Source organism: Rhinopithecus roxellana, chromosome 7 (assembly GCF_007565055.1).
Source record: "Rhinopithecus roxellana isolate Shanxi Qingling chromosome 7, ASM756505v1, whole genome shotgun sequence".
Lineage (NCBI taxonomy): Eukaryota > Metazoa > Chordata > Mammalia > Primates > Cercopithecidae > Rhinopithecus > Rhinopithecus roxellana.
This window is the reverse complement of record NC_044555.1, coordinates 76,285,353-76,298,903: the sequence shown is the minus strand read 5'-3', so window position 1 is coordinate 76,298,903 and position 13,551 is coordinate 76,285,353. Positions and strand designations below refer to the sequence as shown.

The window sequence follows — 13,551 nt, the reverse complement described above, 5'->3', positions numbered from 1 at the left end:
CTTGTTACCAGAGCATATCCTTATTTATTCTGACTGACACAGCTACTGGACATTGGAACATTTTTTCTAGAAAGCATTTTTATTAAAGCCAGGGATCATTCTTTATCTCCGTGTATCTTTTTCTATGTCTATCTTGCACAGAACCTCATTCATAGTATGACCAATTAAATGTTTCTTGCACAGAAGTGAATTAACAATAGATTGACTATCTGATAACTGATTACAATATTTAGGAAATTTTTCTTATGCTTTTCCGTCACTTCTTTATGTGCAGAATTAATAATAAAAATCACTCCATTGTCCATCCGGCTTCCTGAGCATCTTCAAGATGCTTTCAAGTTGCATGTAATTGTCCTCCTCAATTGTTAGATAAAAGGACATTGTCATGATATGGCTGATGCATCAAGTTTTACTTTTCCCCAGTATTTATCTGATTTGGCTCAGCCCAGGTCTACCCAGTCTAATCATGGTAAGGTCCACCTCAGGTTAGTAAGAGTAACTTGCACTAACTACAGTGAAAGCTGTTGCTTGGACAACATTCATTTATTAATATTGCTTATTTATATGGAACTTCAGCTAGACATTCTTGTGTTGTGAGAAATTTAGGGAAACATTTGATTTTCACATCCCATAATATAGATATACACAGTCTTTTCTGTAAGACTGTAAGCTCCCTGAGGGTGGGGAACATGCCAAGCTTGTTTATGGCTTTACTCTTAGGATGTAGCAGAATGCCTGGACCATAAGCAACGTCAACAGATATATGAAGAATGATTGAAAAGAAATCTCCTTAGGTACTTTCAGTAATCTAATATGTTGAGCCATTTTCACTTCCACTTTGGAGGTGAAGCTCAGAAGCATGTATCCAAGGTCACACATCCAACTGGAATTGAAATATCTTTGGACTCTAAGGCATCTGCTCTTTTTTGGCTACTGTGGTACACTCGGGGTGTGTAGAAATAGTAAGCTTTCTGGAGTCTGATGGAGTGAGCTTTAAATTGTAGCTCAACTACTCATTAGTTATATATCATTAGGAATTTCTAAACTCTATCCCCTGATGTTTTCTTTAAACCACAATGATATTTTCTCTCCTTCAAATAAGTCTTGTATTTTATTTAGTTTTCCGTAAGTGCTATTTTTTGGCATGGTGTAATTATTTAGCTGTAAGTACTCTTTCACTAGGGTCCTCTATGGTTAGGTTGAATTCATGTTGCTTCAGTGATCCAGACTTTCCCAAACCATTTCTTGAGGCCTCTAAAATGCATTTAGCCAAGGATTGTATTTCCTCTTTGAAATATGCTATTTTGAGATCCAAATTTCATTTTAACCTTCCAATTCAACAATTATAGCCTATGATATTTTGTGTTTAAAGCCTAAATGATTTGCTTAGAATTATAAGAACAGGCCAGGCGCAGTGGCTCATGCCTGTAATCCCAGCACTTTGGTAGGCCGAGGCGGGAGGATCACCTGAGGTCAGGAGTTTGAGACCAGCCTGGCCAACACGGTGAAACCCCATCTCTACTAAAAATACAAAAAGTAGCTGGGTGTTGTGGCAGGTGCCTGTAATAACAGCTACTAGGGAGGCTGAGGCAGGAGAATTGCTTGACCCCAGGAGGCAGAGGTTGCTATGAGCCGAGATCATGCCACTGCACTCCAGCCTGAATGACAGAGCAAGATTCCATCTCAAAAAAAAAAAAAAAAAAAAAAAAAGAAAAAGAAAAAGAATTCTAAGAACAAATTTGGAGACCAGCTTAAGGCATTTAGAGGTTTAGCCTGTCCTGGGGAAAAAAAAAAATGCATTCTTTGTCTTGCAACAACATGTTAATAAAGTCTAAAGTTTCTACATAAACAGAACTTGCTTCAGTGGGAATTATGAGGACACAAAGGGTGCAGATCATAAATGGACTATATTAGTGAAAGCCATTTACCTAGCATGGTACAGAGTTTCATTTAAGATTAATGAAAACCCAGTAAGTAGAAAACACTGATATTCTTTCCAGTGGAGGAATCAGGATGAGTCTTAACTTGATACAATAGAAATGTGAGTACTGTGAACAGAAAAATGTGTGCAATATTTGCCAAGTTATATTTTCATAATATTTTATAACCCAAATTTATATTCAATAAAAATACACTCTCTATCTCATTTTATGATCTTTCTGGAGACATTTAAAGGGAGTCATGTTAGCAGTAAGTTATGACTTTATAAAAAGTATTTTAATAAGTTTGTATATTGCATTTAAATTCTCTGGACATATGATTATTAAAAATTATATTTGAACATGGAAAATTGCCATTTTAATGTTCTTCTGTCTCTTAAAGTTGATTCTATTTTGGGAAATGCTATTGGAGTTAAATTCTTTATCTGGGGTTTTGGATTTGCCAAAAACTGATCATGAGACTTTGGACCAATCACTTTATCTCTGTAAGCCAACTTTATTATTGTGAAGAGGAAATACTACACACTTCACAGTGTTCCTACAGAGATAAGAAGAGAAATTGTATGCACAAGTCTTTGCCCAGTGGAAATTGCTATTCAAAAATAGTTACCCTTCCTGGCAGTGCAATTTTTGTTCCTTACTCATCTCAGCAGAAGCTCTTTGACATTGGTTTGTGTTGGTGCTCGCTGAGGTGGCATCTGAAGATTCATTCTCTCGCTTGTCCTAAGCAGAGACCTAAAACAGCCTTGAGCTATTTTTAATAATGTTGTCACTACTCAAGGAGCAGTCAACCCATGGACGAAATAAAAACAAGTGTTTTGTTTTGAGATAGGTCCTTTTTAGCAGACAATCTTCATCTCCAGTACATAGGAAAGTCTCAAGTCTCTATATTGTCTTCAGTGGAATTGGCTAGAATTTTTTAAAATTATTACTTTACTAGGTGGTAGTATGTAAAATGTAAGGGGAAGAGCTATAGAGTTCTTTTAAAGATATATTTTCTTGTCTTCTTAAATCAAGGAAGTTGTTTAAAAATGTTTACATCCAAGTATGCAAATTCGCAAGTCTTAGATTTCTTTCCTGAAACCATCAAATAACACATCAGCATGTGGGCTTAGGAGGGTTGTTACTGGAATAGATGTCATTATCTATCATTTTGCCCATCAAAAAATACAGTAGCGATTACTGCATTGTAAAGGGAGAAAACTCAAAATGATTGTTTTGCATTATCCACCAAAGGCCTGGGAAAGTTGAATAACTGTTCGTTACTATGCTCAAATAAGGCATTTGAGCCTTACTTGATGGAGGTTTATTCACATTCTCTTTCTGTCACATGTTCTATTCACTTCTTTGAAAATAATCTCAAGTTCAATTACTCTGGTTTTAAAAACATGAAAGACAACTTATAAAATGCTACACTTTTTTCCCCTACAATGCCTTCAGATAATATAAGGCTGGTCACAGCCCATGATATAAAATACTAGCTGTTGACTCACAGTTACACTACAAGGGCCAATTTTACAGACTGCCAGGATAAAGATGATTTTAATTAAATTGCACAAATCCTTTTGTACTGCAACCAAACCCCTACGCAGGCTGACCGACTCTGAGCCATTCTGGCGTGTGTAGAGTTAACCAGGTTACCAGGATTCCTAGTTAACTTCTTTCACCAGGAATGCAATTCATGTTTACCTATATAAGGAAACCTGTTAGACTGACCTGAGTTTGGCGGATTTTTGCGCTGACTGAGAGGCGTGTAAGCACACACCCTGGAGAGGGGGAGTGATTCTGAGCTGGACAGAGCAAGCTTCCTGAACGCCCCAGCCATTCAGCTGATCCGAGGCAAAGAGCCGGCACTTGCCCCAGACCAGCCTGCTTGGAGGACCTACAGGTTTGTCTCTTCCAGATCACAGAGGAACAAAAACCCCCGTCCTGGGAAAAATGGGGAAGCCGGTGAGTCTTACCACTCTCTCTCTGCTTGTTTCTGCTAAGTGGCACGCCTGTCTGCTCTCACCCAGGAAGCAAAGTAAGAGGCGTTGCTCAGCCTCTAACCCCACAACTCCTTCCTGAACAAATACAATGCTTTGCGAATACCTCCAGACAACTTTTTCTGCCTGTTTTGCACACCAAGAATCCACAGAGGGAATGATTTTTAGCACTTTAGACATTCCAGAGAGTGTTTTTCCTAGGCAAGCGTTTCTATACTATCGTGATGAGCAAACTTTCTCATCTTTGTTACACTCTAAAACAGTGGAAATTAGCCTTGGGGTGCTTTGTGAGGAAGGCTGAGTCCCCATGGAAGTGATAGTAAATCTGAATGGGGTTCTTAAAACCACAGGCAGTATGATGGTCTGCAAAAGCCTAATTTGTCACTAAAAAGGCAGTCTGAAGGTATAATTTTTCATTCACACAGCAGCAAAATCCTTGTGTCCTGCATATGTAATAAAGGACACCTTCTGAGACACTGAGGAAAAATAGAAGCCGAGCTGGCCTCTTTGTTCTAGACAATGTAAAGAAGCTCGCTCTTGTGTTTTGACAAGGAGCGTATGTCTATTTTTATATATGGCAAGAACGGTGTATAAAGGCTTTATGTCAAAGGTATTGTGGTCAGTTGAGTCAAAATCTGGCTATATTCTCTATGTGTACAAAAATCTCAATCTGAATGTAATTAAACACGGAAATGTGAAATTGTTTGACAGACTTGCAGGGAAATTTTAGTTATATTTGGGAATAGCCAATGATAAGAGATAACTGGGAAAGGAAAAAAATTGTTTCAACTGAGTTCTGGGGCATAGGTAAAACTTTTGCAAAGAAAGTCAATTTTTTGTAGCTGTCAAAAGTGATTTGGAATCAGGTAAAAGTTTTTATTTTTATTTTTTCATGGTGATGTTTTTTGAGTTGAATTAACTTGGATAATTGTGTTGAATGATTTGACTGCTCGTCTTTCAAAGGAATACTGTTGTTTTCTGTCATATACGGACTTAATCCTGAGTTTGGGGAGCAGGTTTGTGCTACTGACTGCAACAAGTGGCACAAAGACTCAATTTCAGATTTCTGATATTATGAAATTAATTACTTAAGTTAATTTAAAGAAAAGTAATCAGTGCAAATAAGCAGATTTGAGAAAATGACCACCTTTTTAAAAAATGCAAGTGATAGTCCATTCCCTAGTGAGACTATTGATTTCATACAGGCATTGGCAACTGCCTAGTCATAGGGACAAAAGCTATGGCCAATTTTCTCTAGGATCTTTGACTCTAGAAAGCATAACTTTCGCAAGGACACAGTTTAAATGAAACTTCTTCACTTCCGTGAGAATGAAACATAGAAAAGCACCGTGTATAATACAATGGACATTTTAGTAAATAAAATTCTTAACAGCACAAGCAGCAGAACAGAAGGGACAATGCAAATGTTTTAAAGTTTATCTCCTCAGTGCTGCTCACAAAAATATGAGTCTTGACATTCTGTTGCTGTCAATGAGAGTCAGCAACCCAGGAGACACAAAACACTATTTTAGAATATACAGTTAATAACAGATGGTTTAATACCAGGTTGTCTCACCCTGCCGATGAGATGGCCCCAAGCCAAATCAGCCAGCACGTCTGCCGTTTTTCCTGTGAGTTGATATGTACATAGTTATTATACACTAATTACACTAACAGCCAAGGGAATATATAACCAGAAAGACAGATAAGTCTCCTGAGGTAGGGAGAGCAAGGGGGCGGTGTATGCATAGGGTTTTTAGATCTCATGTTTAGAATTATCCTTGCCAGTGGCCTATGAATTATTGCAGATGACTGGGAGTCTCACGGCTAGAATCTACTCATCCCTGGCTCCTCAGCAGCCTGTTTGGGGGTAATAATATTGTTTATGGTATTTAACACTTTAGTGTTAACAAAGTTCCAGGAGGATTCCTTCTTAAAGATTAAAGTTTTTCCAGTGTCTGAACTAATCCTCCAATTAAAGACAGTTAGGACCTATATTGTTGCATTGACCCTTTTCGAGTCACAGTACTGTGTGCTTGCATGGAAGGTTTAACGATTCAGCAGCCTCCTTAGATCTGCAAGATGTTATTAGGTGCCCTGGTTAAAAGAGGTTGGAAAATACTGGAGAAAAAAAAAACAAACAATGGGAAATAGGTCTTCTCAGAGCCTTAATATGTTCATTTACTAATATGTGTTTTGACTCCCTGAGAAAAGTATAGTGTGCACCATATGAAATATGGTTTGCTGCAAACTTACTTGACGGCTCGTTTCTAGGGTGATCATTCTGAGAAATGATCTGATATTATGAAATTAATTAGCTTCTCAATGTATGGACCATAGAGCACTGGTAAATGATGAGTGGGTTGCAGACATACCCAGTTGTTGACCCCTCTTGGCACATGGGCCATCAGGCTGTGGCTGGCCTGAGCTGATCCCTGGAAGGTTATTTCTGGATCACATAGCTTCCTCAGTTTACCTCCATATATGGTGCAGATTGCATCAATTTCTCTGTCATGATGTTTTAAAGTTAGGAAACTGCCTTTGACAATCTAGGTCCAGAATATTGATCAAACCAATCAAAATACCTCAACACTGTATTAACTTGGGCCTGGGGGCTCAATGAAAGGAAAAATATCGTAATGTTTATCACCTTTCATGCAATCACGAGAGTGTTAGGACCCTCTGCATATTATCCAGTTTGTCCTCTTTATTTTATAAAGAATTTAATGATGTGTTCTATAGTGTGTGTATGTGTATGTGTATGTGTATGTGTATGTGTATGTGTGTGTGCTATTCTATTCTTAGAGGTTTCCTGAACAACTGATGACAAAGTGCTTCACAGAATCCTTTCTAACATTTGGTTATTGTTTATACTTCCCTTTCTCAAACTGCTGTCAGGGTTTGTTTGGCTGGGATTCTCCCACCACTAATATGGCTTAGTCCAGGGGTGATGGACATAAAAGAACCTGGCTTTAAAGGTTATTTGTTAAATGCAAATCCTTTTTTTTGGGCATTGTACCAAATTGTACGCAGCATTTCTATCACTGGTGAACTTTCTCTGGCTTCCTCTGCCTACCATTTGACATCAATTATCTTTCAAAAACATTTTTTTGCGTTATTAATTCCTGTTACATTCATTCAGCAAATATTTATTGAATGCCTTTTGAAGTCCTATGCTAAACACTCTGGAGGAAAAGCGGGTATATAAGAGACAGATGAATTTAAACCAAGTCTTCATGCAATGGGTAGCATTTCTGCAAAGAGAAATCTCATTACCTGAATGGTGCAGGATGTGAAACATGATTTGCTGCAAACTTACTTGATCACTCACTCCTTTGTTAATCATTCTCTAAATCAGAGCTTCCCAACTGGTGGCCACAAAACACTGGTGGGCAGTGAACAAGTAACTGATATGTCAAGATATTCATGCTTTCACTGACCAGATGATTTCCATGTCAGATAATGGCAGGTGGATGCCAATAAACTTGGTGTGCTTATAGAGGAAAGACCACTTGATTCTCCCTGCAGTGCATCTATAAATAACTGAGAGTTGGATGATGCCACTTTATATTTTGTTAACGTAATTTTCAAAACCACTCCCTTTGGGGTTGTCAAGTTTTCCTGGGGTGCCACATGGATAAGAGCTATTTCCAGAGTTCTAGGTAACTTGAGAGCTTTTATAATGGCTTATAATCACTGGAAATTATTAACGTACAAGTTTCAGTAACAATTCTTATAAAGCAGGCAAGAGCAGCTGCCATTACTTCTAAGGTCATACGTGTAAGGCTTAGAATTGGGGACTATGAATTAATAATTAGTTTGCACCAGTAGGATTTTCCAAATACCTAGGGCATTAGTAAAACCAATTTAAAATATATTTATATTTGAGGAAAGGTTAGCTGGTGAGGTGATAGTCAGGACTATGACTTCTAGTTAAATGTAAAAGTACGTTTACATTTTTAAATTAATTGCTTGCAATCACATATAAGGGAATCTTCTGTGAACGAACCTTTCAAAGACATTGAATTACTATAAATATTAATGTCAATGGTTCATTTAATGTTATTTTTATTTTAAAAGAAAATAAAAATGGATTGCTGTGCTTTGGGGAATATAGCATTCTCAGAAATGCATGGTACGTGATAGCTGAAGCTGCATAAAGAATGGTTCTAACTGTGTGAGTTGAGTGTACTCACACTCTCTTGTGAGTTGCTCTTCACTTGTCTAAACTTGAGACAAAATTGAAATTAAGCAGAACCTCCTCAAATTGACAGTTTGAGTTTTAACATGTGACAGAATTGGAATTTTGGTCAAAGAGCTTGAGCCAGAAAAGGCTGAATTATTTATAGCTATTGTTCTGCAACAGAGGCCTTGATTATTTTAACCAAAATTATTTCTCCCCCTGAGTATCTAATTGTGCAGTTATTTATATCTATAGTGACACACTCATCATGTATTGCCTTGGGGGAACAAAACAGCATATAAACTACCAGAGAACAGATAACAAGTTTACTCAAACTGATATCCTTGGCTCAAAGTTAAGAAACAAAAGAATGGTAGTGCTTCCCAAGTTTCTTCCAGAGCAATGAATGGTGGGTTTGGCCAAGACATTTTAAACTTCTAGGGGATTCAATTTCCTCATCTATCGATGGAGACATAAATACACACTTCATTGGACGGTTAATGAGTATTGAAAATGGTCCTGTCTGTGAACGCACCTGGCACAATGCTGGGCATGAGGCCAATCAATAAATATTGGCTAGATCTGAAATGGGTGGAGATAAGTTAGGCACACTGTCAAGTAAACAATTCAGGTGTTGAAGAAGTAGAAGCAGATGCACACTGGTGGCCCTTATGTAATTTTGCCCACTCAATGATTTAAAATTTGTGTTTCAATGAAGCATGATATACCTTCTAATGTCTTACAGCATGTCCTCTTTGCTTATTGGTGTTACCTGTTTGTCCCTTGTAGGTTTTTGTGTTTGACACCCTTGTTCTAAAGACTTCTTTCTTCTGTAGCAATCTACATCTTCTCAATGTAGATTTTCCCCTTTTAAGGTGTTTTTTTTTTTGAAAGTACCGTGTTTTATAAAGCAAAAAATACTCACTTCATACTTATTAATTTAACAGCTTGAAATCTTTTTCACCAGCAATGGTGGGAGGAACTGGGCTAGCAAATTCATTGATAAAAGCCACTTGCCCCCCTGGATTACCCTCAGACCCCAGTCTTTTTCTCTAATTCCACATCCTCCAACACCCCACCCCAGCAGAATGTAACACTTAATCTGATGTGGCACCCAAGATGTGGAGAGAATGTATCCCATGCGGTAACATGTCTTGGCAAGAGTTCACTCTTTGCTAAGGCAAGTGGGGGCCATATGGTGTTTGTGTAATGAGGAAGCAGCACAGCTTTATCAAAGTGTAGATCAAATGGCTCTCTATTTCTGACTTATTTTTATTGAATCTCATATATGATCGATTATAAGATTCACCGCTAAGAAAGAAAGAATTCTTCCAATTAATCGATAACACAATGTTTTCTTAGCACTTAAGTATTTTATGCTAAATTTATTGAAATAACTCTCTAACAGAGAGTTATTCTCTTTTAGAGAGAAATAACTCTCTAACAGAGAGTTATTCTCTTTTAGAGAGAAATAACTCTCTAACAGAGAGTTATTCACTTTTAGAGAGAAATAACTCTCTAAAAGAAAGTTATTGGCTGATTCTTATTTAGACTGATTATTTAAAACTCATATGTCTCCCCCCTGTGCATAAGTAATATGGAAGATATAGGTGAGATAAACTTTTAAAAAGCTTTAACTTTTCAACTGAGTCGTCGTATCTGTGCTTTTCTGCATCATGCCAACATACTTTGGGCCAAAATGCAGCATTTTTAAATAAAGAACTTCTCGCTCTGCATTTCTACTAGAAGGTGATGATCAAGACTATATTCTTTCCACAAATGGGCCTACAAGAGAATGCAGTTGTCCATTCATAACCCAAGGAATGCCCATCAAGTTGCTACACATCTCAGTGAGCTAATTATTTAATGCTTTAAACATATGCCTACAAATGCATTAAGATCTAGCATGCTTGGTGGGGTCCATAAGTCTCTTGGGTCCAGACAACTTTCTGCCAGTACTACCTGAGCCTTGAAAGGATCTCTCTCTCTCTCTTTCTCTCTCTTGGACTGGCGGGGGTGGGGGGGGGGGAAATCTTTCCTCCTTCCTTTTTCTTTGAGTGGTTTTGCCAGGTGTGCAACTTCTCTTCTCCTAACAGGCAAAGCTTGTTTTAAAATAATGCCTATAGCTCAAGTGAACTGACAACAGTAAGAACTGCTATGATCAAGACAGTTCATGGGCAGGCATTGACAATTATATCACAACTGCAGCCTGAGCAGCTACAAATGTATGATACCTCCCAATATCAACTGGGTTAAACTGGGAAAGCATTTCCCCGGAGAACTCATGAAATAGGGTGTATCTTCCCCATCTCATGAGAACAGCTAAAACATCAGCTTTAGAGAATTATTTTGTTGTCTTTTAAGGCATCAAGAGTGTCCTAGTTGAAATTAAATGGCTTTAGGGAGAACAACATTTGTAGTTGCCATATTTACTGCTTTGGCACAGATTTCTTTTCAATGAAGACTAAGTAAGAGAGCAAAGTCCCATGAAGATGGGACAGGAAAGGAATAAGGATGAGAGTAGAGGAATGGAGAGAGGGCAGGCAAAAGAGAAAAAGAAGAAAGAGAAGCTCTACATTTGTTCAATAATATTTGTCAAATGCTTTCTCTGAACCAGGCATCACCCTATGTACTAAGGCTAAAGTGGAACCTGCATTCAAGTAACAGTCAAGTGTAGGAGGCAAACATTGATGAAATATCACACAGACATGAGTAAAAGTTCACCTGGAATAAAAGCTATAAAATGGAGATATATGTTGCCATGAGATTGTACTGGGAAGATGTAGCTGATCTGCTACAGAGGAAGGCAGAGAAAGGCAGAGGGCATTGCTTGAGCTGAGAGCTAGATGGAAAGGACTTGAGGCAGTGTGTTTGCAGGGGTAGGAAATGGCCAGACTCTATGAGGGAGTTTTCAGCAAGCGGTGACAGTGGTCTTTTGAAAAGTTCATATTGGCAGCAACCTGGAAAATATTAGGTTGTTGCAAAAGTAATTGCGTATTTTGCAATTAAAAGTAATTACAAAAACCATGATTACTTTTGCATCAACATAGTAGATCAGATTGGAGGGCCATCAGAGTCAATGTAGGTGAACCAAACAGGAGCCTTGGAAAGCAAAAATAATATCTGCTTGTACGAATATCATGGTGGTAGAGATGAAGAGAAGTGGATGGATTTCATTTCTATTTTAGAGAGGTGAAATCAAAAGGAGTGGATGATGCGTGGGGCAAGGGAAATGATGAGGGACTAGGAGGTGTAAAAGCAGACTCTCAGGAATTTGATTCACATATCTAGAAGGATGGCGGTGTAGGGGACAATGAAAGTTGGCCTGGTTTAGCGGAAGGGAGTAACCTGATTGAGTGGAAAAATGCATGAGCTTTGAGGCGGAAAGTCATGGTGTGAGTTCAAGTCTTAGCTCATCCATTTAGTAGCTGTGTGATACTAAGTTTTTCTGAACCTTAGTTTCCTCATCTTTAAAAATTAGGTAATAAACATTAACCTCAAGAATTTTGGGGACAATCAGATGAGGTCTGCATGAATGAAAATCACTTCATGCATGGTCACATGTCCTACATGTGAGATACTATTATAACCCACAAATTCACCAGCAATAAAGCCTGGAGGGAGAAGAACTTTTTCAATAACTTCCTGGAGTGGGATATGAGGGTCTTGACAGCCAAGATCTCAACACTCTGTAAGTTTACCTAAGTGAAGTTTTCTCCTTGTTGATAATGTACAGGACAGCTATTAACTTCAGTTGTCTGGTGAATTCTTTCTATTTCATTCCAACCCCCTTACCCCCTCCCCTCAACCTGGATTAAGGGATCCCAAATAGGAATAAGCTACATTGCTTTTCTCAGCTGAGATCCCTTATCATTTGTAAGAGGACTATAGGATTTAGAAAACTGTAACCTGAGAGTTTTCACTAACAGATGAGCACACTCCATTAACTCCACGCTCCCAATAGGGTTTGGGTGAAGGTTTTGCCATTCTGTTTTTCTAGCATCAATTTAGCAAGAGCATTTTATGTGACATGTGTAATTCCACTACCCTTGAGTGACCTCAGCGAATTCCTTTCTGGCTTCCAAATAGTCTCCCATTAAGGGGAGTCATTAGGCAGTGAAAGCTGCAGCCATAGGGTTAGGAAAACCTTGGAATGGGCAGGTGATGGGGAGGAAGAGGTTAAACCTTGTGGAATCAAGGTATTAGCTTCCCATTGTTCAGGTGTTGTTGCATTGTAGGATCTAAGTCACTACCAAAATTTATATCTCCTTGCATTGTTCCATTTCTTTCCATTTGTTCTTGGCACACATTATGTAAGTCTCTTTATTTTAGAACTGAACTGTATATCTACGGTTTGAGCATATGTATGTATTAATAAAACCACATTTATCTTTCACTGAATTCTTAAGAAGCTTAAATTTCCCATCAAGATCCTATTCAGTTATCCAAACGCTTATGTTCCTATAGAAAAACATGTGGAAGAGAGTGGGAGGCATCCCATTTTGTCATTTCACTTGTGTAATATTTGGGTGGAAGACTGAGAAGCGTTTGTATGAACTTTCAGATAACTAGATTGCACTTGCTTCTTAATGTGCATATTTAAGATTTTACTGTGTGTACCCAGATTGGGATTTGGGTATATGGGAGGAGTGAGGATGGAAGTGGAGTGGAAGCTGTTATCTGAAAAAAAAAAAAAAAAAAAAAAAAAAAAATCCTAGCCATGTAAAGACCTTTCTCTTTTCATTGCCTTCGTAATTTTTCCTCTACATGACCCATGTTAGCACAAATGGATTTCAAGACAGAAGTGCAATTTTTTTAAAGTCCATTTTAAATCTGAATAGTATCTCCCAAAGGGACTGCCATTTTCACTGTGGCTTTGCTGAGTTCAAAGCAGGAGCACTCCATAGAAACTTCTGGTTAATATGTGCAATAGTAGTTGCTGCAAGCGTGGGTATTTTTGGAGTCACAGTGCAATAGAAGAAAGTGAGAGCTACAGTGTCAAACCAGAGAATGAGTTCACTTTGTCTATGAATATAGTTACCTGTCAATAAATCATTTGCCAATAGTTTGAAGATAATGAAGGAACCTGGCAGAATGATCCAGAGTGAAGGTCTCAGCAAAGAAAAAACACATCAAACATTACAATCAATGGAAAATGGTGAGAATTTCTGTTTGCAGACCCCCAAATAAAGCTCTTGCAGAGATAAAGATGTGAGATTTGCACACCATCAAGCCTTCTGGTCTGTTTTTCCTGTTCAGAAAGACTGAAATTAGGGAGGAGGAAGGCCTCTGCCAACAGACTGTAGGTCATAAATTAGTTAATAAAATCTGTCCTGTGTTATCTCTAAAAGAGTCTATTTTATATATACTTGTCCATTTGTTTTATTTGTTTCTCTGCTTACCTAGGCTGTATTTTGGTAGCATAAGTTAATATATGAGTTTT

At 38.0% G+C, this 13,551-nt stretch overlaps 1 protein-coding gene across 1 annotated transcript in view; it reads left to right on the top strand.

Moving 5' to 3' along the window:
- Nucleotides 1–3,470: 3,470 nt before the first annotated feature.
- Nucleotides 3,471–13,551, top strand: part of MID1 (midline 1) — a 409,520-nt gene continuing 399,439 nt past the window's right edge. The window contains exon 1 of the mRNA XM_030934192.1: nt 3,471–3,890. The gene's annotated coding sequence lies outside the window, so the exon portion shown is untranslated. The remainder of the gene's footprint in view (nt 3,891–13,551) is intronic.